This window comes from Corvus kubaryi, unplaced genomic scaffold (assembly GCF_017639235.1).
Source record: "Corvus kubaryi isolate FWS band 111438036 unplaced genomic scaffold, C.kubaryi_AGA036_p1.0 37398, whole genome shotgun sequence".
Classification (NCBI taxonomy): Eukaryota; Metazoa; Chordata; class Aves; order Passeriformes; family Corvidae; genus Corvus; species Corvus kubaryi.
Genome location: NW_024581137.1, coordinates 48090617 through 48117005, shown reverse-complemented (window position 1 = coordinate 48117005; position 26389 = coordinate 48090617).

The following is a 26389-nucleotide window of genomic DNA, read 5'->3' as shown; positions in this document are numbered from 1 at the left end:
GATACATGGCATCTTGGGTTGGAGGCAATGTATTGTAGAAAAGATGGAGCTTCCTACCTTGCTTTCATCCCCAAGATGCTTGCTTGTATCACTGTGGCTTCTCTAAGCCCTTCAAAAGTAAAAGAGGGAAAGTACCGTCTCCTGAAAAGGCAGTGTAATTAAGCTTACAACCAGAAAACTCATTTGCAATTAGTAAAATTCAGTGTAAATATGTAATTAAGAAAATAGGGCTAAGCTTATAAATTTCTTGCCTGCTTGACTTTTAGTAGTACATAGAGGTTGGTCCAAATCAAACAGAGTCACATTGAATTAGAAGTATTAGAATAAACTATCATTTTAAGATTAGGCATCTGGCTGTAAACTCGTACATGGAGATCAGGCAATACAGATTAGAAAGCAATTAGCTTATCCTCAAATATGTGCTTTTATCTGCTTACTGAATAACTCTCTTGACTCTGTGCTGACCAGGACCTTGTAGCTCTCTGGTGCCATTTGAGATGCATTTCATGTCACACCACAGGAATATGCAATGGTACTTCCCATCCCCACCTCCCTCAGGCTGTAGATGCCACCAATCATCTATGTCTAGTCAGCAACTGAATCAAGGAATTGAGACACTGCACAGTTAAATCTGTCTTACTGCAACCTGAGTCTGCACTTTAGTCAGTAATGGGACCCATCTCTGTTTATCAGTGCATCACTGCTGCAGAAGCAGCTTTCCAGTGCATTCAGTGATTTCCAGTTATATTTGTGCTCACGGAAGTAAATTCATTGTATTTACCAAGGACCGTCTTCTGGATCAGAAGGCATTAATTTCATAGCAAAAGAGAACAAAAAGCAAAAACAATTAGAATTCTCCCAAGAAGAGATGTGAGGATTTAAAGTAACAGAGAATGTAGCAGAAGAACAAAGGGGTGTTAATTGGCTGATTTTAATATTAACTTGAAAACGAGAAGCTTTGTTATTGCAAAGTCAGGAGGGCCTGGAAAAACCTAATTGAAATGCTGGGAACATAGTAAGATTTAAGGTGGGCCTTGATATATTTAGGGAAGACATTCTCTGGGATCAGCAATCCTATATCCAGAGTCTATGCCACCTCCTTGAAAGCTTTGCTTGCGGGCATTTCCTTGCAGATATACTAGCAACAAGCTTGCTGTCAGGTATGAAGATGTTAAAGAACAAACCAAAGAACAAACCATACAGGCAATTCCCATTGTCCCCAAACAGTTGTTATTTATCCCAGCTGATTCCAGGGCTACAGTGAAGTGGGTGAGCACTTGAGATCGATTAGACAGCAGGTAAGCTGGGTAAGGAAGACACATGTTAAAGCATGAGATGTGAAAGCTACTATAAAAATAAAAGAGGCTTTTTTTGTGGGTAATGTTTAATGTAGATGACAGGATTGGCAGTGTGTCACAATAGAAGGCTATCATTATCACTCTATATTTTGTTTACCTAGAAAAATAATTAGTCTACTGTGACCTAAATGGGTAAAAACAATGTGGTTATAATAAAAACTGATTCATATTTTCAGTGTGAAATAGAACAAAGTTGTGGTGGCCAGTGAGCCTATGGAACAAGGAAAGTCCACTGATGAGACAGTCCCTAGTATCAGAGATCCTTCCCAGGTTAGGGTGAACAGAAAAAGCTTCCCCCAGATTGGCTTGTTGGCCTCCCCGCCTCGTTACCTGACATTTTCCTGCCCTAGAAGGTTCTCCACTCCAGGTTCCCCCCATTGGCCTTTGCCCCTCGCCACTCCCCCAGAGTTTCCCTATTGGCTCCCATATCTTAGTCCTGCCTTTGTACCGCCCCTGTGCCCTCAGATCATTGGTCTCTGATGCTCGCCCTGCTCCCGTACTTAAACCGGGACCTTCCATTGTACTTTGTCTTCATCCCTGGAACCCTTCATGGTGTGGCTGCAATAAACCTTGTCCATGGAACCCCATACAAGGACCCTTCCCAGCTCTTTGTTGTCGCCCCGTATACTGGAGCTATCCATGCATTTGTGCGTGCACACTGTGTGTGAGTGTGTGGTGGTCCTGCCAAGTGGCTTAGCTAAGGAGATGCTTTTAGGAAGGTCGCGGCATCTCGCGCTCTGGCACCACAAAGCCGCGCAGGCAGGGACACAAAGTTTTTTGAATTTTACATGGAATTTCTATTGGTAAGATCAGCTGTGATGAAAGACACAGCTGAGTCATGGGTCTGAGTCTGTATGAAAATTAACTCATATGGCAACAGCCCATGTCTTAAGAAACTATAAAATGATACAGGTCGATATGACAATTAGTGCACTCAACTAAATAAATCACGTGTAGTAGGATACATGAAAAGTAATAAAACAGTGCAATAACATCTCCTTCTTCCATCCAGAGACAAAAAAATAAACACTAGGAGGTTAATCTTTCTAAATCTCAATTTCAGCTCTTCACATGCTCACTATTAAATGGCTCCCTGACTATGGTACAAGCTGCTCATTGTCATTTACAATGCTTAAACTCCTCCCATGTTTCATCTATTTTATACAGCCATTCAAACATGTGGTATCATTACCTAATAAAGATGATGTGGAAGCATACTGGTCATATTTATGTTATTTCCCTGGAAGTCTCTTTTCTTTATGCCCACTATTTGCTTTGGATATTTGTTTACGAGTTTGTAGAGGTATTAAAATACTTTTTTCCTTCCATAAATAAGGGAGGCACAAGAAAAAAGAAACCCACTGGTTAAAATTTTAAATTTTTTTATTTTGCATTTAAGGATGAAATCCTTGAAGCAGCCATTCTGCCTAGGTGGAAATGGTTAAAAATAAGTTGTTGCATGATAGTAATTAATAATGTATAGAATAAAAATAGCATCGATAATTAGCATTCAATTAGCATTTATCTTTCAGTTTAATCTCTCCTATGGCTCTTCAGTTTATATGTCACTGACTTATTACAAGAAACTTCAGAATTTTTTTTAGGATGACTAAAACCCTTGATGAGCTGATTATTGGTGTGCTGAAGTCATTATCATTTAATGTTATCTCATTTTCTTCCTGTTCTTCTCCACCTGAGGCAAACTGATAAACAACTAAAAGGAAGTCCCTTATTACACAGTTTTTCATTAAACTGTGAAACTTTTTGCTATGGAAATTGTGGAAACTATAGTTTTGCCTGAATTGAGAAAGACATAACCTCATACCCGTAGGGTTATTAAGCACAATGGATTGTGACATCTAATCAAATGGCATCTGAGCCAATCATCTTAATACCTTTCACAACTGATGGAGAGAAATAGGCCAGTGAGGGCATAATTAATCTCATCCTAAAATAAATGTCTGAAACAGGTCAGGAGAACCTCAGGTAGAGAACTCTGTGGAGAGGTGAGGTTGATCTTACCCTGCAGAGTACTCACAGGGAACCCCTGCAGCAGAGGTCAGTGCAAAATGGATGAGCATACTGGTGAAATATCGCCATATGTCTGTATCCTTTTATAATTCTTTCTCAGCATTCATTTTTTGGACACTCTTGGGTGCAGGATAATGGAACACACTGATCTCTCTCTCTGGACAGAAACAGCCAATGCACTGTCCCTTACAGTCTGCACACCAAGGAATGTTAACGTTTGGCTCTAGAGATGTCCAAATGTAACAGGCATACCATATGAGTGGCTGCAGTGCCTGTATTCTAGGTAATACCTACCTCTTGCTGAGGCTGGCACTAGTACCTAGAGGTGCACCTTCCCAGAAATTCCTGCAGCAGAGGGATAGGATCCTGTAAGAATTGTCCTTTTCGTGGTACTCCTGGCTCCCTCTGCTCCCAAACAGTTTGTGCCTCAGGGATTTTTGCACTTTGAAATACATTTTATGCTGCTGGTAGTGTAAAGAAGGCTGGCTAGTCTTAGCCAGTAAGTTATCTAGTCTGAGACAAATGAAAGGCTAGTAGTTAAAGCAGTAACTACGTTAAGTAAATAAGTATGTAACTTCTGCAGAACTGTTTCTGTTTCCTGCTTCCCTACTCCTGAATTTTCTACCAGAGGCATATCTTCTGGTTTTAAACTAGAATCTTAGATCCTTTTTTTATTGAAAATGTTCTGCACAAGTTCATGGCTAAAATTGTCATCCAAAGGCTAGTCGTTAAAGCAGTAACTACTACTAAAAAGAAACCCAATAAAAAAGTTAAGCAAGCAAACTGAGCAACAAAATTCCAGGAGCTCTCACACATGTGGATTCTCCAGTGGCTTGTTCTGAGTTTGACCTTTTGGTTGGTTTTGCTGGAGACCTTCTTTAAAGTAGAAACATTAATTCAGTTTTGTTTTGTATAAGGCACTAGCGACATTCGGAAAGCCCTGAGAAGTCATTCCACATGGCGCATCTTGTGCCAATTCACACAGGACACAGCTTCATTGTGAAATCTGTGAATTGATCTCCATACTTTCATGAGAAATCTTATTCTCTCTCCCCACAATGACTACCCATTCACTGTTCTGTGCTCACATAGAGAAGCTGTGGATTTTCAGCTTGACTACTTTTAATAGCTCCACACTAGCAGGATCTGGACTGACAAAGTGAAAATAAATTGCACCAAATATTTTAGCTGACTTGTGTTATAATCTCTGTGAATGAGATTAAAATTAAGTAGATTTGTCATTATTGGAGTAAAATTGCTCTTTTTCTTTCTTAAAACACTAGAACTCTGCCCATATAACCAGAGGACATTTTGGTCCTAAAATTTCTCCTGCTGTTTTGTTTTGGGTATGCTTCCTGTGTCTGAAAAAAAATAATTAAAAGAAAAGGAGTGGGCACACTTCCTCTGACGCTGCAGGAGGAGCAGGACATGAATCATCTCTTGTTATTTTTTTCCAAAATCCTGATGTTCTGTGCATTTCCAACTGTCTTTTGCTCCCTATTTTCCAGGTGGAAAGAAAAATCCTTGTATATACTCAGCTGTTACTTGAGAAAGTATAATTTATAAAATATTTTTTCATAAATTCTTTTCTGCAGAAATCTTTGGAACCTGCTCTATCCTCCTTTTTGTATTGCTGGAAGGTTTCTTTGAAAAATAACTAGTTTTCATCTCCTTTTCCCTTGTATCAGTATTTCTAATTACTGTAAAATACTCTGAAGTTATCTTGTTGATGATTAAAATCATGCAACCAACTGAAGTTTAAAATATCAAGTCTACATATGCCATTTATTATAGTAGATTTTTATTGTCATTTTTAGAGATAAACAGAAATCAATTTCTGATTTCTGATATTCAGATCTTCACTTGCTGTTCTCAAAAACTTAGATGAATATAATAAAGGTATGAATAGTACTAATAAATAACAGTGAGGAAGTTAATTTTAGTCTCAAAATTATATAGAATCTCTAATAATTATATGGAGAAGATACAATAATGGCTATGAGCAAAACTTAACTATTTGTATTTATGGATAGGTAACATAAGAACATTTAAAAAGATGCTACGTGTTCCAGTATCTATTTTTATTTTTTCCCTAAAGTTTTAAATGCAGGCTAGGAATTACTTGGTGCTTGATGGCAGTTTTATAAAATTAAATATCTAATATGATAGGTAAGAAAGGTAAACAGATGGATAAGTATGTATGCTATACACAGAGAATATATTGCTGCATAAAAATAAAATAATAGGTTAAATGCAAAAATCTTTATGTTCAATAATTGTGTTTTTATGCATTTCAGTTACACCTTTTGAATTCTCTAAAAACCTAGAAATGTCTCCCACACCTTTGTGCAGAAGGCTGACAATACTCCAAATCTAGCTTCGCTTCCTGATGTAAATCAAACTTTTCAAATTATGCGTTGCTTTAGACAAATTCTCAGGCTTCTCTACTTTCCCTGTTTACCAAGGACATCTCCTGCATTTTGCCCTTCTTTGTCTCGTGTGAATCACAGAAATAATTTTCTGCCCTCAGAGTGACAAGATTTTGAAACATATGGCACATGGTGGCTTTGGTCCCTTCTCCACCCTCGGACAAGAGGTAAGACGTGTGTGTGTGTGGTGCCAGGCAAGGACCCTGCTGCAGAAACTTGCTTTAACTGCAGAGTGGGAGAGAAACTCCAGCTCCTTGCTGAACATATGAGATCTAAGTAATGCCTCCACTCCTCCCCCTTCTGTATTTCCTACAACACTGCTAATATCCTGGGCCAAAAACAGTCTACCAGAAACTAACTTTGTCTTCAAGCTGTAACACTGATTCTGTGTCTTCATGTTTGCAAGTCTTCCTATCTGAGTAAAAAGTTTAAAAGGAGCTTTAACTGCTTTGAGAAACAGTTGTAAGTCATAAAAGAGTATATACGTATAGTAGTTCTGCTGTAAATTAGAATAGTATGTAATTAAGATACTGCTAAATGTTATATTCCTGCCATCCCCAATGATTTGAGGGGGAAGGTCACAATGCCCAAGTCTCTGGACATGGCCTCACTTGGGCCAGACTGAGAACAGCTTTCCTTATGCAGACGGCTAAATCAGCACTTCTCCTTTGGCACAGCCAGAAGTATACAAAGGTACAGCCTAAACTCTTATCTTTGTCTAGGAGAACAGTCCTGAAAATAAACTCAAAGTCAGCAAGTTCCAAATCCTCTCTGTATTTATAGATAGCGGCTGTCATGCTACTTCTGTTTGACTCCAGCCTACAGGTAGAGATCTCACCTCCACCTGGCATCTGCAGTTGTTGTTGTCTAGAATGGGGCCTTGTGATGCCCCTTGCTGGAAAAGCAGCCAGTGACCTCAGATTCAGAGGTGAAATTTGACATGGTCGAGTGATCAGGGAGCATGATATTTTCTAGATGTCTTGTTGGTATGCTGATGTTCAGCTGTTTAAACTGTTCCTATTTGCTTACTGAGGATATTTTTTATTGTGGCAAACAAGCCGCCCAGCTCTGCCCCAAACACCTCTTAACATAAAGGCTACTGATTTAGATGGGGCATTTCCTTGTAATTCTGCCTTTCCCCAGGTAATCAGTATTGAGCATAAAAAATAGGAGAGTTATCTTGCTTCTGCTCTTGATGCTCTCTTGGCTCCTGCCAAGAGGGAAGAGAAAACCTTCTAACAAGTACAAATAATTTCCTGCACTGCTAGAAGCAGAGTAGTACAAAACACAGGAGTATTGAGTATTCTGAATAGTAAAGAAAGAGTAGATGTCTCAAACTACTTCTTTCCAGTTTCTCACTGAAATTCTTAATGAATGGCTAGCCTTCTTCTGAGTTCCAGCTGTTCCACTGAGCCTTATGCAGATATGACAATACCACTTGATATTTTACATTCATGTAACCATTAAATGGCTCCCTTTCCCGCTCAGACCATGAAATCCGCTTCTTCTGTTCAAAATATGGAACATCTGTCTAAAAAGAAGTGTCATACTTGCTGTCACAAAAGATGCCTCAGATCTGATTGCAAGGGCACTTGTGTATGAATAAAATCACTCAAGTACAAAAGTATTAACCAAATTCTTGTGTACCATTTAAATGACTGATTGATGGTGATGACTGATGATTGCTGTGCATTAATGCCTGAAGCTCTATCAGGCATAAAAGCAGTATTCTGTCTGGTAGATAAGGTATAGGTTTTGCAGTCTGTAGGCCAGATCCAGTGAGAGCATGTGAGGTCTTTTAACTGTCTTTAGCTTATATTGTATCCTGGGACTGAAATGGAATCTCTTTGCTTTACAGTACCCCCAGCCTCAGGGTGGGTGTGATTCCCAGCAAGCAGAGCAGTGTGTCCCATAACCATTTCCCCACCTGATGAACTGCCTTTGTTCTCCTGTACACTTTGTCCTGAGGGCCATTTGGAGGAGGCAACATGTCTGTGGTCGTAGTAACAGGCTGGTATGAAACCAATTAAGTAATAACAGCCTCAGAAAATACCTTCTCTGAGATAACCCATCAAGCCAATTTCATCTTCTCAGACATTAAAAATAAAATTGGCATTGGTAAAATAATTTATTAAACTTGTCTGTACTGTTAATCTGCAAACTGAAGAGAGGCTTGGGTGATTTCCACTCTCCGAAGTTAGTCTGAGGGATGTTACAGCAATGTAGATCCAATCCTTTTTATTTTATTCTGTGTGCACTCTTAGCACTAAAGGGAAAACATCCTGGAAGGATTGAAATAATTATCTGGTATTTATCACTTTGTGGTGGGCTGACCCTGGCTTCATGCTGGGTGCCCACCAAAGCCCATTTATCAGTCTCTTCCTCGGACAGACGGGAGAGAAAACAATGAAAGACTAGTGGGTCAAGATAAGGACAGGGAGAAATCACTCACCAATTACCATCATAGGTAAACCAGACAACTTGGGGAAAATATTTTAATTTATACCAACCAAAGCAGAGTAGGATAATGAGAAATAAACACAAATCTTAAAACACCTTCCCCTCCCTCCCTTCTTCCCAGCCTCAATTTCACTCATGATTTTCTCTGTCTTCCCCCACAGAGGCACATAGGGACAGGGAGTGGTCAGTTTATCACACATTGTCTCTGCCGTTCCTTCTGGCTCAGGGGAAGGACTTCTCACACTCTTTTCTCTGCTCCAGTGTGGGCTTCCTCCCACTGGAGATAGTCCTTCATGAACTTCTCCACCATGACTCTCACCATGATCTGCACCATGGGCTGCAGGGGAACTCCCTGCTCCACTGCCTGGGGTACCTCCTCACCCTCCTTCTGCACTTACCCTGGTGTCTGCAGAATTGTTTCTGTTTCCTGTCTCCCTGCTCCTGAATTTTCTACCACAGGCATGACTGCTGGTTTTAAGCTAGAATCTTAGATCGTTTTTAATGAAATTTTTCTTCACAAGTTCGTGGCTAAAATTGTCATCCAAAGGAACTATCATGTTTTTTTTTAGTCTTGATGGATACAAATAGTAAACCACCAGTCTTTAATCTATATAGATATTTCATGTAGAAATTCTGTTTTCTCTAGTGCAGTGAACTGCATTTAGTACAATGTAAAACATGAAGTCTTCTTCCTTAAAATGAATCTGTAGGCTACAGAGCTGTTTTCCCCATGTATTTGAATTAAGTTTTCCCTCTAATCACTCTCTATCTCTGTGAAGTCCCTTGACTTGGGTCTTTTATTTCCCTTAAAAAGGCTAAAAATGCCATGTTCCTTAATTCAGTGGGTTCTCTTAAAAAATGTGGTTTGAATTGATGAGATGTTGCAAAGCTGCTTAGTTCAAAATACAGACTAGATGGAAACTTCTTATGGTAAATGTAGTAACAAATTATTTGAGTAAAATAAATGTTTCCCTTTGGAAAACTGAGTTAAATTCTAATGGCTATTGCCTACTGCTCTGGCAGCATGGCAGTATATTCAAATGGAAGGGGACAGTCTAGATATTTGATGATAAATTACTGAGTGAGCCCTTTATAGGTGAATAATTTCATTCTCTTTATCAATGATTAAGTATTTGAGCTATTTTATGTATATTTTACAGTGTTAGTGAAACTTTACCTTATTCAACTGAGGGTGCTGTTAAGAGCTAATTCATCTGATCCAGATAAAGGTTTGGAAAAAGATTTTAAAAAAATGTGATACACATTTGCAAAATGCTTACCTTCTGCTTCAGGCTTCTCTCTGTTGCTTATTGTGGCTGGCTAAACAAAACAATTCCCTTAGAAGTAAAACAGAAGAAAAAAAGATTTTTTCTTTTCTACAAAATCCGTGGAAGAATGAATGACTGGACCAATCCCACAAAATACAAATGGCTACTCACTCCATCGGGATGTAAAAACCTGGGATCAGGCACTTGCCTTCTCTCATTCAGCCTCTTCTGTTGCAGCTACCTCATTTCCACTGTGTTTGCTGGGTGCCACAGGGAGAGTCACAGCTGGGACAGCATTTGGGAGGCTCTTTTTTTCTCTCTAAACCTCACTCTGGACATGCAAACACTTTGATGTGTCACTTCTTACAACAGAAATGACAAATGATAATCACCTTTTGCTCTGCTTTATCATTTGGTTCTTATCTCTGCTCCCAACATTTTCTTGTGCTTTCCTGGCTCCTAATTTTTTTTTGCAAACTGGTATTTAGCATAATTCTGCCCTGAACTTCTTTAGCTGTTTCTTTAGAAGTTCTTCATCTGGTGTTCATCGATACTATGACTAAGTAAGGCGGGCAGGTATTATCCAATGTTTTGAGAGCAAGCTATTTAAATTTCCTGATATTCTTTTGATGTCTATAAGCTTTCTGTCAGCATGCAAACTAGGTAATCAGGTGTCCTTTACTATGCTTGAATTTCTTGAATTTGTGTCACAAAATTAAGCTCTAAAATCTCATGTATATTTGATGACAAATGCTCTTGTTCTTGTAAATTGTTTGGGAATGTATCAAACCCAGGACTTGGCACACCAGTCTGTCTAAATCCTGCAGGTAACCTTGCTCTGCAAAAAAAGGAAACAAAATAAACTCTTGGTGAGTTAATGAACAAAGAAAGATAGGAAATTTAGAACTAGGTAAACACAGTAAAAGGAATGGAGTGATCTGAAATTTATTTGGATCCAGGGTTTTAATGTAGGTTTATAGAATCATAGTAGTTACAAAATAATAATAATCGCACTGTATCTTGTCATTAAAATGGATCATTTTAATGATGTATTGAGTTTTAGCAGGTAATTAATGGCTTGTTAGTACTTTGTTATTTAGAAGATATTAATGTTATAATTCACACTTTAAAATAATTTGAAGACAAAATCGATAAAAAAGCAAGTATGCATTTTTATCCCTTTGGATTATTACATAATTTAGAAGCAAGTGGCACATGAAGAGGATAATCAGCAGAGCCAACATATTGTTTTAAAGCAGACAGGCACTTATAAATAAATAGCGAAGTTCATTCTGAAGGCCCTTCTGGTGAAATAAACCCAGATGTCTGAGGCTTCTTTAATGGGAGATGTTTATATTCTGTGGGCATTGATACTGTTAACTTCAGTAGTGGGAAATCTCTTGAAAGACAAGCGGCTGTCAAACCCTGCTGTGAATCCCACAGTGACTTTTCTCAGAAAATTGTTTACTGTTAGTGGAATCCAAAACACAGAGATTTTCATGAAGACTGACAGATGCTATCATTTTTTGGTCACTGCTAAAACAGCAAGACCAATTCATTTCAGTAAAGAGAGTCAGGGGAGACATTTCCTTAGAAAACTATAATCTCCCCATAGAGGAGCAAGTTCACATAGAGATATGGCTGGAGGCTGCTGTAAAACCCATGGCTCTTGTATTGGTATTTAAATTATTTATGAGAATGGAAATGTTAACTTTTTATGTAAATAAAAAAGATGAGAAGTACTTACAAAGCAAATGATGTTAATACTCCTGCTCTTCACCAGCTACTTTTACTCTCAGAATGACTTTGCCAGAGTCTTTTGAATCAAAGGGAGTTTTGCCAATAACATTAGCACAGGTTGGATCAGATCTATAGAGCTTTCTAGTATATTACACAGAATATCAATTATGAAAAACCTATTCAAACAGTTTTACTGTTTCTTTTAGAAGCAAATGAAACCCAAACCTTTTGAAATTGTGCACATCTCTGTCCGAGGTTCACTGGCAGGTAGAGACCCTAGAATACATGATTTGTGTTCACAGTTTGATACTTAGTCATTTAAATAAATGGATCTATGCACACAGTTTACCAGAACTTAAAATTATACATGTATGATTTTGGCAGCTCTACGATGAACTGGCAAACCAGGATGTAATCCTTCCTTATTATGGCCTTTGCAGCATGTGTTTTACTCATTTACAGAAGAGTTGTAATAGGCAGTTAATATTGTTAGGCCTGGTGATACAATAAAGCTCCTTAAAAGTGGTGGACATAACATTTTAGTCCTCTCAGGCTGAATGAAAGAAGGAACAACTGATCCTCTCTCTTGAAGTATATGAAACAACACAAGTGTCTTAAACCATGGATCTGCTCAAGAGCCCTGACTTCTGCCAGCTCTGCTGTGGTGTGGCTGCAAGTAAGGCAAAGTGCTGGTTTTATATTGCTGCTGTCTGTGAGCATGGTGTAAGCAAGGACACATGCATGAAAACCAGACTCCAACCACATCCACAGGATGATTTTTGGTATGAACCTGAGAAGAAAAAGGTAATTAAGAGAGGTATTAGTTTGGATGCTGATGGAAAGTTTTACTCTATTCATGAGTAAAAAATATATCTCTATGGTTTTCGTTTTGCTTTTTTTTCCCCCCTAAGAAAAGCCTGACGTGAAGAAAATTTTAATCTTAACAGCAATGCTTCCTCTTTACAGACACATTCCATAAAACTTACACTTCATTTTTTTGGTTCTCATATGGTAAAAGATTGGTGTTAATTATGTCCTCAGAATGTGTCGGCCAAATCACCACAAAAATGAGAAGGGTCTGATTCTGGTCTTATATTGTCTGTTGTGCTTTATCCCTAGTAATGTAAATACTCAATTTAGTTCTCTACTAATAGAGGGGAATCTCTCTCTGCTATCAGGATTTACTTGCCAGGAAAAAGACCATCCGTTCACTCACAGATCCAATGGAGACTGGTTATTTGGTAAAGAAGAATCTCCTCCAAGGCTAAGTAATGCTTTTCTCTGTAAATGCTAGCTTGAGAAAGCTCAGACTTTCCTTTTGGTTACCTCAGACAATTGTTAAGACCCTAAACTGCATCATCCTTTGGAGTGGTGCAAGTGCTTGTGTGGTCATGTGGTTGGAGTTATGGTAGGAATGTAACATATGAAAATTCCCCGATTTTGTTTTCTTTGCTGATTATTAGGTTCTACTAGCACACAATTTTTAGGCTGAGCTGAGCAGCTCTTCAGCAGCAAGTGGCAATTAGGGCCTGTGGTGAAGCAGTGAAACCACTGACACACCTCCTGGGCTGTGCAGTCGCACCAGGAGTAGAAGGGATCCACTAAACAAAATTCTCTGCACTGAGCAATGTGTTTTGGAATGTGGGTAACTTAGGAAGAGTAACTGCTTTGAAAATTGTTTTGGAAAGGATCTTATTTTTTTTCAGTCTGAATGTTGTCTGTTTTGCAAAGATACAACACTGCAGTATGGCTCATCATAGCTCACTGTTTGCAAGGCTCCTCTGACTGCTTTGAAAAGTGAAGGCAAGTAATTTTTCTCTGTGCTTGTCCATTAACCTACACATGTACCATAATACAGAGACCTTGTGTAGTAGGCTGTGTAAAATTTAGTGTCTGATTTGTGTCCTTTACCATGAAACATGTTACTGTTTCATATTGCAGCCTCAGATTTGGATAAAGTTGACCATCAATTATTCATGGAAAAGTTATCTTTATCTCAGTCACAGATGAACTTGGACTGCTGATGCAGAGAACCTCCATCTGCCTTCCTGTATTGCATCTCCGAATCTAATGTGTCACCAAACCTGACTCAGAGACATACTATCTGCTTCTAGGAGATGCTACACTTCGGTTAGGAAGCTCAGGTACAGGGTTTATAAATCCTGGTGTAATTTTGCCTGAATGAAGGTATGTTACTTCTTTACCTGAGTAGATACAACCATAGTGTTTTGTTCTGGATCAGGCAGACAGAATAATCTCTGTTAGAATCATATCTGCTCTAAGAGCAAAAGTTCCCCCAACTTTCTTACCTTGTTTTTTCACTACAATAATACTTTATAACTGAATTTTCATTTTCTCAGTGTTTTTTCATTCCTAACAATTTCACATGTCCTTGCAACCTCAGTCCCCAAGTATGAACTGCATGAATTATTTTTTCTTGTTTGGAAAATAAGGGAAGACAAGGATGTTTCTGATGTCTTCACTTTCATTTACACAGTGGGCACTAAAATATGGTCTGTGAAGACCAGAGTATTTTTGGAGCTCAGATTTCGGTAGCTTCATTTATACCATTGATAGTCCTCTGCTTTATTCAATCCCTGAATGCATTTTGAAAGAGGAAGAGGCAAGAAAAAACAAAACCAAATTTTATCATGTGTGTTATACTCCTCACTAAGCAAAGAAATAATATTTCTACATGTGATACTAAAATAAGGAGTTGTCCTTTCAGGCTTAGCCATTTTAATTACCCTGGATAAATGCTGTGTATTTCATCAACACATCTGTCTAAAATCTCTTTATAAAAAGCAGATTTCATTTATTATTTTAATAAAAACTCCATATCAATTAAGAAAGCAGAGACACAAAATATTTTTTGGAAAACATCAACTAGTTGTCTTTTTTTATGGTATCTCAAAAGCTCAGGGTTATGCCCTGTGCCATCATCCTTTCCTAGGTTCAATAAAATAAGGAAGTGTCAAGGAACATTTTAAGGCAGTAAATACCAAGACAGTGAGGATATAAAAGCAGTTTCATTTATTAAATAAGTGTTCCAAACAATTTATTCTTTAGGGAAAAAAAAGTGTTTTGAAGCCCAATTGCCTATCTGAGTCTGAAAGAGTAGAAATTGAGGCTTTATTTCTGTATTTTCTCTAAAATAATTCTGCTTCCAGGAGACCAGATCTGCCCCTCTGTCTGCAGATCCATCCACTCAGCTGTGAGGTCAGGAGGGCAATGCCACCACAGCTCAAAATAATTTTACCTGAGCTGGGAAAAGGACTTCGCTGCAAGGAAATGTGTTCCCTTACACTACAAGGAAGAACCATGAACTGCCCATTGGTTCAAGTTTCCCCTATATGTGTGAATCACACAATCATAATCAAACCCCTCTGTCTTTAAAACCCTGGGAACTCACTCTGTGTAATGAAAACCAGAAAGGCAACGAGAGGGTTAATGAAGACCCTGATGCCTTTTCCTGGGCTTAAAATCAAGAGTCAAACACAGTTAGAAGGGAAAAATGGATTTTACCTTGGTGTTTATTTTAAGGATTCTTAGGTGCACCACGTCCAGGTCGAATGCACTGCAATGCACACCACACCCAGCACACTCCCAAAAGATCTGGTATAACACTATAGGTCTGACTAATTAGCATATCTATCAAAAATTCCCCAATGAGAGGTTCAAGTGAGCCCCCCTCCCCAAGGAACCTTCCCCTGGATGGTTCTATCTTGGTTTACAGAATGTGTTCTGGAGAGGACCTTGGGGTCTGGGGCACACTGATCCCTAGCTACGAAGCTTCTAAAATGTTTAGTCTCTTAGCTGAACAAACAAGTCCAAGAATGTAGGCAAAAAGCACTGGGAATACAGAAGTTGTAAAAAGGTATAACAGGGGTATAAAAGAAAAGGCAAAGAATCTTCATGGCATCAACCCAGTCTGCCAGAACTGGATGAATAATTTATTCTTTGAATTTTTCTAACTTTCTGCAAATTACCTGCAGTTTACTCCTTTCTTTCACTTAGTATTATTCAAAATTATTTGCTGAATAATTTCTGCAGTTAATTCCTGATCTGCATACCCTTCGTGAGCCGTTCAATAGCAATTCCTGCTAAACATTCAGGCTGCCTCAGCTAATTACTGTGGGATATGCAAGCCACACTGTACCATAAGCTGGGCTGAACAAGCGTTTCTCAACATACTTTAAGACTGTTCCTCCTGGATGTCAAGGACCTCCTCGAACATGAAGAAGATTAATTTATTTAGATATTGAAATAAAATACAGACTAGAAGATTTGGATAGAAAAAGTAGTAAAGGGATGAAAGCTAAAATTTTCTTGTGTTAAAGGGATGAAAGCTAAAATTTTCTTGTGAGCTATGATCAGATTAAATGATAAACATGAAGTATTAGTATTCAATGGCCACCTCTAGAATGAAATCCACGGACCTACACTTCTCTTTCAGTCCTGTTTTCCTGTGTTTTAACTGTCCTCTGACCAGTCCTGAGAATATCCTGCCCTTGAGTGCCATTTGGTATTGCTAAGTATAGGCCTTGCTATCCATAGCTAAGACTCCCTTCGGGATTTTCTCTCTTGCTTACTTTGTTGGTCTCTGTGGGCAGCAGGGTCATCCTGATGGCCACTCCCATGTATGTCACTTGCAGGACCTCCTGGCTTGTTTCATTTCTCAGGTTCTGTCTCAAACTTGCCAATTCCTACTTCATAGCTTCTGAGGTAAGGCTCACAGTAAATCCTAACATTCTTTTATCCTCTCCTATTTTGCTATAAATCCTTTTTCTTTTGGGATTAACAAATTCAGACTTGCCTGGTAATACCAATTCGGAGTTTTGCTGTGAGCATTGCTCCTGTAGACTATCCCATTTCCTCCTTCCACTGGCTCTACTTTCTGGCTCGTTAAACACAAGTGATGGTCCTTCATGGCCTGTTTCCACTCTGCCTATCATTTCTCAGTCATTTGGATGGACTGTGGTGCCAGCCTCCTTCAACAATTCTGATAAATCTTCGAAACAATGTTCTCCATCTTCTTCTGTTGTTTAATGCTGCTTTCTCCTAAATCCAGGGAGGAGTTTCCCTTTATCACCTACAAAACTGAGTCTTCAACATCCTGCAAAACCATTCCTTATAGACATGTTAAGATCACTGTCAGTAATCTGAATAATTTTCCATCCTTGTTCTTTTTTGTCTTACCAGTACTCGTTTGCTTTGTCTTATATTAAGACAGAAAACTGTGGGAGCCAGAGTCAACTGTTTATTCTCTATTCAAACAGCATTCACAGATTTCAAGCCCAGGACTGCTTGCTTGGAGTCAGAGAGGTGGGAAAAAAAATGTTTTTACTTACACAGAAGGAAAGCTGTTATTTAATTTAATTTTCAATGATTTCCAAGCAGATATTGTGAAATTTTAATTGAGACTACTTTGTCAATTGGGTAAGTTCAAGAGGATTCTAGACCCCACAAAAGTAAAGTGGAAAATTAAGTGATTCAGTCAGCAGGTGACAATACAAAAAAAAAAAAAAATTAAAAGTGTTGACACACCTGTCTGGACTTGTCACAGTTGATTTCTGAATGAAATAAAGCTAGCTTGGAAAAGGATTCAGGTCTCAAAGTAGGAGCTGATTAGCAGTCTGATCTGGTATTGAAATCCCCAGTTTCCTGTGTGTAATTGCCTTTCAAATGTTCAAATGCTGAAGGTTGAAAAGTAGCATGCTGTGCTCATAGAGATCAGTGTTTGCAATGAATATACAGATTCTCAAATTTTAACTTGGTTTATTGCCATTTCACCCACATATAAAATTCATAATGAGAGCAAGACTTAGGTTATTAAGTGTGACAGAACAATGTATATATTAATATTAATGAGACTATATTTGCCTTGACCTCACAGCCTTATAGTATTAATTGTATTTCAGATTCTTTAGTTTTCATATATATATATATGTATATAAGAAAGCTATGGGTGGTCACACTTTTATCACTCTTTAGATATCTATAGTCTAAATATCTATAGCCAATTGAGAGAAATAGGAATTTTGTGCAATTATCATAAAATACTGATTTTAAACTTTTGAATAAAGTGACTCACCTTTAGTCTTCAATGAGTGTAGAGGGAATGCAGACATTTATCTCTAAAGAAAATTCCCCCTCTATCTTGCCTCTGATTACAATTTTGTTAAGTTTTGCAAAGTTCAATCTGTTTCCTTTTATGAGCTTCCATGTTTTTAAGTGTTCTCTATTTGTTACAGTGCCATAAGCATTGAGCTATCAAATATCTGCAATAAAAGCGTTCATTTTACAAAATGAACAAAATTCTTGTCTTCTCTTGAAGGGACACAAGGTGACCATCTTTTAGCCTATAAAATTCAGGGTTTTTTTCTCAAGCATCTCTGGTTGCACCTTGATTTTGTGCATTTTTTGCATCTGAGGAAAGCCCTGACTGACATTCGTCTCCTCCTGTGGAGAGGATGTTATTGCTATGATTTGAAAAAACAAATGTTTTGCCTTCAGTGGCTCAAACACCATGTACACAGCAGTCCAAAGATAGAGTGTGCCAAGCTAGAGTCTGTTATGAATTTATATAGTCACCTATATCTGTTCATCTGCAGGATCATCAATTTAATAAAAAAAATTCACCTAAATCTTGGTTGTCTCTTCTAGCTTTCTAGACCATCAGATTAACTGTTAGTGTCTTTATAAATTAATAATTAGGAAATATTAATGGTTATAAATGTAAGTGATGTTTGGAACTCATTACTGTATTTCAAAGTTAATAATAACTTTTGAATAATTTTATCCCTAAACTTGTACTGTAAGCTCACTTTGCTTTGAGATCTTCTATTTTGAGCTCTGTTTTGAGATGTGAGAAATTAAGTAACTATGGGTCAGACACAGAATTTCAGTCTCAAGTCTTCACACAGTCTCATTCTGTATTGCCTACTGCATCTCACCTTTGAGGACCACAAAATTAGGTTCTCAAGCCAATTTGGTAATAAATCAGACTGCTTTGCTTGATTTACATTATGTATATTCCAAACTGCTAAATTACGGTGTCAGCAAGATATTTAATAATATCCAATATTGCCATAAATCTTACGTTACTCAAAGAGAGCATTTACTTTGAAGATCTCAAACTGAACCTAGTTTTATTTCAAGCCAGTAATTCACCTCTAAATTCAAATTTTTGTAATTTACAATTTATCGTTGAGTCCAGGAAAGCTGCTAACAACAGGAAAAGAACACCTCTAAGGAGGTGAGGAGACCAAAACATGACAGCAGCTGACATGTGAAGAGCAGAGGAGGATCTAGGTAACAGGTTGAAGTGGACCAAAGGAAAGACCAAAGGAGCTGGGGCAGGGCTGTAGCTTGAAGTCGAAGAACAGCTAAAGCAGTGTGTCAAACACAAATGAAGGAAAGCACTTAGAAGTGCAAAGCATAAGCCACAATCTGAAAACAACCAGCCCTTTTTCCTGCAACTGGTTCTTGGCCCTAATTCTAAGTAGTCCTGAAGAGTTCTTGTGGATGAATAGTCTGAAAATATAAAATACCCCTGTGTAAGAGTTTGGCTGCCAATTTGAGATTCTCCAGGTAGGCAGGAGTTCATGCTACTATATGTGATACTGGATATCACACATGCCTTTCTCATGAATCTTCTTTATCTAAGAATTAAATATAATTAACCATTTGATACAATTTAACAAAAATATGCCATTTCTCCTTTTTGTTTTTTTCTGTAGTCATAGATACTAGATTGCTTAAGTATTTCTAAATTATTTAAGATAGGTGACAAGGGATAACTGTACAAGAATGGTTCTTCTATGTCTGTTTGAGTGATTAAACTATATGCAGTGGGCCATCAGTCCGACTCTCCTAGTCACATTCTTTTTGTCTATTACTACAGCAATACTAAGTATTACCCAGGCACATCTACAGGATACCTTTCCAATAAGCTAACCATGGAAACGACTTACAGTTTCTTTATGAGGTAAAAAACAAGGCAGTGAAAGGAAATTCCCATCAGAAATAATCTTGCCTTCTCTGCTGTTTGCTACAGCCTTACATCAAGATCCTTATCCAGTTGCTGCCTTGTTGGTTTGGTTTTTTTCTTTTCTTGGAAATGCCATTTCTCCTTACAACAGGAGTTCTTATCCTAGAGACAGATTATTTATTTACATGCTGGCTAGTTATAGAAGCAAAATGTTAAGAAATGCTTCGTCTGTTTGACATCCTACTTCATTTCACCACAACATTAATCTTTTTTACCTGGGAACTTCTTTTTTCAAAAATAAAGCATTAGACTTCTTAACCTCAAAATTGCATGTGGCCATCAATTGCCAGAAGGGGTCTTGAGGGAACCTGCCAATTATGAACGAGGTAAGGAAAGAAAACATTTGAAAACTTGTTAGTGCATCACTTGAGGGTAAAAGGGTCATTGTAGAGAATATAAAAGATGCATCCCATGTCCTAGCTTTGCCATTGTTTAGAGGAAAATCAGCTCACTGCCATGTCAATTTGACTGCTATTATAGTGAGATGACTTCTCTCAGGCTGGAGAGTTAAGGAAGTGTGAAGGTTTTCTTGTGTTACTTGAGGTCACTGATATGTTTTCTGCTCTTCAAATGATGGGGTTTTTTTTGTATTTCAGAAGAAGTAATAGGAAATGTTCCATGATTCTAGGCTTTGTTTCCAATAATTGAAATTTTGGAGACTCGTTTATTTATTTTAACAGTACTGAGCCAAAATCAACCCTGAAGACAATGAAGCTACTAGGAAGGTTTCATTCAATTTTTATTTTGGAGTGGAGGGGTCAGTCTTTTATATCTTAAAGTGTCATTCCCCCCTCACCATCCTCTCCTTCCTATTAATTTGTGTGGAAAATCACAGAATAAATGAAGACTTGTCTAGTCTGGGATTTATGTGCCGTTTTTAAGGTTGTAGACTTTCTGTTTGACCCAGAAAAAAAATTGGATTGTATGTCTTTCTCCTTTTCCTACTAGTAAGTTAGGAATAGTTCTCAGGGATATAGACATTTCTACAGATGTTTGTGAGCTCCTTACAACCTTGCAGTGCTGAAAGCCACAATAATGCCTAAGCAGAACGAGTTGAAATATCAGTATTGTGCTCTTTCCATTGATGTCATTGTTTACATTTATTTTGCAGGTTTCAAAGTAATTATCATAGGAATATTGTTTATTAGCTGTTTTCCAATATAAGTCTATAGGCCAGATGATGTAGAAATTTAGGTGCTGGACACTGATGGGAAATTTAATTATTTTTTTGCTGCTTAGATGGTTTGATCAGCCCCATAATATTGTTGCAACCTTTCATAGTACTTTCAGTTTAATGTTTCTGTTTTATGCATCTAATTTATTTCTTTCATAATTGATACGAGACGTGCATATCTCCTGAAGTGCTGTGAGATGTGTAACATGAAAGGTTCTGTACAGGGACAACTGTTTTTCTTATTAGAGCGAACTGCAACACGACAGATTAAACATTCAATTAAACAGGAAATTTGCCCATGTAAAAAGCTCACAGAAAGGATCTTAACAATGTTCATTTTTACAAGGTACTAAAGATTTTGGAATCAATTGTTTTGAAAGTCCATCTACTTTGTTTGCAGGTAAAATAATAACTCAGTTGTTTCAGAAAGGGGCCAAGTATTATTTACATAACGCTCCATTGTAAAAATCTGGGTACTATTTCTTTCCAAGGTTTAAAATACTTTGGTGAGAGAAATGAAAATACTCATAAAAGGCAACCACGGTATGTTATAAACCACCTTTATGGTTCATTATAGATTTGGTTTAATGCTGTTGGATTAACACTAAAGGTTAATGTTTGCATAAAATATGCATGATTAGTTTAATGCTCTGGAACTGTGATCAGGTTCTCTAATGTTATGAAAGGGAGTGACATGATACATGGTTAAGGCTGACACAAATAGAAGTGTGATATATTTCCAACAAAACTGGTCAAGGGTATTTTCAAAATCCTCCCTTATGTGATAACACTTCAAAGCCAATCTGTACCAATGGGAGATTTTGTGTTCAGCTCTCATAATTAAACTGTTTTCTGGCTGCAAGAATTGCATGCATTTCTAATTTGCAGTGTAGGCAAAGTACTTGGAGAATGATATGTTCAGATTTTCTTCTTGCATTTTTTGAGCCTTAGGTATTATGTGGAGTGTTGTTTCAAGCATTGATTATCTTTGTTATGCTTTATTGCCAGGAGAATGATAGCATTTCTTATGCATTGACTTGGAAAACTCCATCTAACTGGCAGATTTAACTTATTGCTTGTGTAAAAGTGTCTGTCTAAGCTCTTCTCTTACCAACAAATGATTTATAAATTTATGATTTATTTTTTCTGTCTTGATCATGCCTCAGAGATAATTACAGTTAGGCATTCTTTCATGCTGCTAGGGAAAAACAGTGTATTTAAATAAATAAAAATAAATATCAGCCATAAATCTTGGATAGGCCATGAACTTTTGCTGCTGTCAAGGATGTGGAGAGCAGATAATGAGAAAAGCCTATGGGCTCTCATAAGATAAGGAAACAATACACAGTAATCATCAGGACATATGGACACAGCTACAAGGACATGTACATATAATGCCTTGCTTTGTATGATTACCCATTGCATAATTCTCGGGGCAGGTTTTGTTTGGTACACCTATGGGTATGGATATTCAACAGAAAAGAAGTTCTAGCAAGACTTTTGTACAACCTCTGAATGAATCATGATGCATATTAAAACCTGTACTCACAATGATGACCCAGTAGTGATTAAAAAATTTGCTACACTCCCCCTCTTTTTTGGTTTTTTTTTTGGTTTGTTTGATTTTGGGTGGGGTTTTTTTTGTTTGTTTTTTTAAACACAGATTATTTTAGACATCCATTTGTATAACTGATAATGTGGCCACAAGAAGATGTGGATGGAAAAATTGGCCATTCATGGGAGTAGTAGGGAAGGCAAGACCTTCTAAGACCAGTGTGCCTGCTGTCATTTGTGTAGTATGCAACTACACAAATTTAGTATGGTGGGTGACTCTTTTCATGCTTAAAAATGAAGAGTTCAGTGTAAATGGGGCAGCAGAGCCAGGAGCAGAACTCCTTCTTCGGGGCTGTGTTTTTTTCAAACCTTTATGTGTAGGCCTCATGGGGGCATGCTTCTTTGAGCACAGCAAAAGGCTACATACCCCTGACATTATTGCCTGGCACAGGTCAGGATCCTGTTCCAGAGGACTGGGCTACCCAGTGAACTTACTTTTTGAGAAGTTATAGAGCTGTCTGTCAAGGACAGAAAAATGCTCTTCTCCCAGCTTTGATCTAGGAAATAATTGCAACATAGTGGCTGCTTCCAAGAACAAAAAAATATTTATGAAGATAGCCTTATATCACTTCACACTTGGAGTTGCAGCCTAGTAAATTGACATTTGGATAAGCAATAAGCCAAAATAAACAGTCTATAACTATGGACAGGTTTTTAATGGGGACTGCCATTGGTCTTGTTTATTCATTATGTATTTGTTATGTAGCCATAGTCCCTAGAGACCAAGAAATTTAAAGACTGAATATTAATGTCTCCTTTTTTACCTAGGCTTGGTTCTGTAAAAGTTCAAAAGCACAAGTGCAAATTCACTGAAAATGGATCTTATGGAGATCTTATTTTAGAGGCTCACTCATGTTCAGAACGAGTTCTTCAACCCAGAAATTGCTAATCTGTTTTGATTACCAAAATATGGAATACTGGAATCAAACATTTGTGCAACATTTATTAATGTCTCTAAAATGCAGACAGCTCATGGTATTTGAGCAGTCATGCTCAAATACCAGTTTTTTGGAGATGAGGTAACATTCTTTTGCTAAGTGATATCAATCTTAATGTAATTAGTTTTAACAGCATGCCCTTCATTATTTTTTTCTATTTTTACCACAGTTGTCTTCATTTTCTCTACATTCAGCAATATCTCTTCATCTGTTAGACTGACAAGAACTTTCTCAAAGACAAACAATGCTAATGGACCAGAGACGTGTCTCAATCAATGTCTTTCTTTCCCTATCTTGATGGGAATTGTATATAACTGCTAATTTTGTATTAGGATCCTCTTTTTTTTTTTCTTTTTCCATTCTTGGCCTTGGAGGCATGGAAGGAAAGTGGTTTCAGCACTTATCAAATAGCTTTTTATCAGACTGACTGGGGGGCATTCAGTGACATGGTTGATCACTCCCACGAGGCACAGTTTCAGCCAGAACAAGCTGACAAAGGTCACTGAAAAACAATTCGCTCAGATTATGTTGGAACACACAAAGTCATATGGACCTAAATCACATGTCCATAAAAGCTGGGCTACCAAGTTTAACTCTCCGTGCTCTTACGTTTAAGTATTGTTACATTCTGAGAACAGCAGCTGGTACAAGTCATAGGTAGGCTTGAAAATTATTCTGCAAAGAGTCACTGAACTCACATAAATTGTATTTATATGAGAATTTCATGAGCTCAGCTGTTGTTGTTGCCTGACTGCGAAGTCTTAATTAACCAATGCATCACCTTACCTGAGACAGCAATGCAAAGTACCCTGCTATTATGTTCAGTACACAGTATTTCAGATTGTTAAAAGGGACAAATGAAATATGCTGGACAAGATAAAGTTTTAGGTGCTGAATCTTCTGCTGCAGTTTTTTGATTTGGAAAAAGCTACACATTTTACAAAATTCTATGTTTCTCTTCATATCGTATTAGAAATAAATAATTCATAGCATGTTTGGTATGTAAAATTAAAATATTAATTACACTGATATAATGGTCACAATTTGGTGCCCACTTGACCTTGATTTTATTTTATTGTTTGAAGATCTGTGGTGACTCACAGACATTGTAAATCAAGTGTCATTTTCAAGTATGGCCACTCTTGTCCATGCTAAACATTTCATGGTGTAGTTTCTTCATTTGTTGAACCAATTCATTGCACCATGAATTTGAATTACCAGAAGGAGTCACAGAACTGAGGTGAGGCTGCCCCAGAGCCTGGGAGAGGTGACATGATGGAACACATTCACTGGAAAACATAACATCACCTCACAGGTCAGTGGTAAAGCTCACACGAAATGCAAATGAAACCAAGTTTACCAAGTGACCTTCAAATATTGTTCTAACTATTCTTTTAGTAGGGGAAAACATTAAAAAACCCAATCCCAAACCCCCAAAAAAATCCACAAGAAAAAAATCTTAGTTGTTAGGTCTATCTTAGGCCAACAGGAAGGAATTTAGAAGACCTTCACGAGTTATAGATGTCATATAAATAGGAAATGTCCATTTATAGATGGAAATAGAAGACCATTAGTACCATAAAAAGAAGCTTTGATGTTGCTTCTATTGTCTGTTTGCACAGAAATAGAACACATTATAGAAAGATTATGCATTACTCTCTGCTCTATGGGTAAGCAAAGGATGTATAAATCAACCTCTGCTAAGGACATAATTTTTTTTTCAACCAGCACAGTGATTTGCACTAAATAAAATCAAACCCACAAAACATTAAAAGAGTTAAATGGGGGGAACCTTAGTCTTCTCTCACTACTAATAATTCCTAAACTACTGAGAAAATACAGGAAAATGAAAGAATGTTAATTTTGTGCTAATATAAAAAGCAATTAGAGGTGTCGAGCTGAATGTTTGGAGCTGGGTTTTTGACCTAAATGTCATGTCAAAAGAAAGGGGAAAATTCATAGAAGATTTAGTAAGCCATAGTAGAATGTTGATTTAATTACTATAATTCAACATAGTTTTGTGAAAAAGGTCATTGAAAAAGCTTGTTGATAAAGCTGTAAGACCTTTAATTAAATTCTGTCTGATAAGCTGGTACAGCTATGTTAATTCTATACAATAACTAACAAAAATGTATGAAATGAAATAAATATTAATGTATAATGGTCTGGATATCTGATTGACTTCTCATGTAATTATGTCATGGAGAAAAATCTTTCATTTTTAAAATAATAATCTGGAGATCTAATGAATATATTTAATTTCAGTGCGCAAGAAATGAAACTACAGGTGATAAAATCTGGGACTGAAAAATATTTTCAAGAAAAACAGATGTAATGAAGAATGCAAGTGGTTTTACAGATGCTCATTCAACAACTGAGCCTAGAGGATTTTAGTGTAAGAAGGGCCTAAGGTCATCTGGACCGGGATTTTAACTGTGTTTATTGGTCATCACATGGGAATTCTGTGCTAGAGATGCTCCCTCCTGAATATGGCCAATAGAGTCAGCGAGGTCTAGAAAATGTCTCCTCAGTGAAGAGATGAGAATCCATTTTCTTAGCAGAAGCACTTTTTGCTGCTTAAAATATCCTAGGGTACATGATACATCTGCCTTATGTGGACCATAACAATTGTTTAGCTTGTGGGTATTTCAATAGAAAATTTTGGGGTATACCTGTGGGCATGTGTGCATTTGTGCAGCGCCTTTTTTATTTTTCATTTTTGAAAAAGTCTAGGAACGAGGTTGATTAGATCTTGGACTAGGTTTAGCACTAACCTTGACTAAGTCACTAGTGTCTTAATTTCCTAATGGGTAAGAAGGGGAAGGAAATGAAATAAAAGATGAAAAAAAAGCAGAAAGGCTCAAAACTTGGTCTAAGCTATTTTTTTTCCCCAAATGCTTGAGGGTTGCTGAGAGTAAATGTTTGTACAAGCTAGGAATGGAAACTCAGAGATCTATAAGGCTGTGGCAGTTTCAAAAAGAGCACAGTCTCCAGAGTTCAGTAATGGTTTTTCAGTTGCAGGAAACCAGAATGATGTTCAATGATCTCCTGAGGGTGGCCAAAAAAAAGGCCTGCTGAGCAGACTGTAACATCTTCTCAAGGAGTTTATGTAAAACAGACATATGTTTACACTGTTGGTTGTTTTGAAATGTGTTTTTTCCAGCATATACTTTGTTCTCAGTGCTTAAATAAACAATGCTTGGTTCACAGAAGGCTCTTTTGTTGCTGAATATCTCCAGCTGCTGACTGTCACAGGAAAGAAGCCCTGGTGCCAACTCCAGCCACAGCTGATAAATAAACCAGTAGGCAAGAGAGTGTGACCCA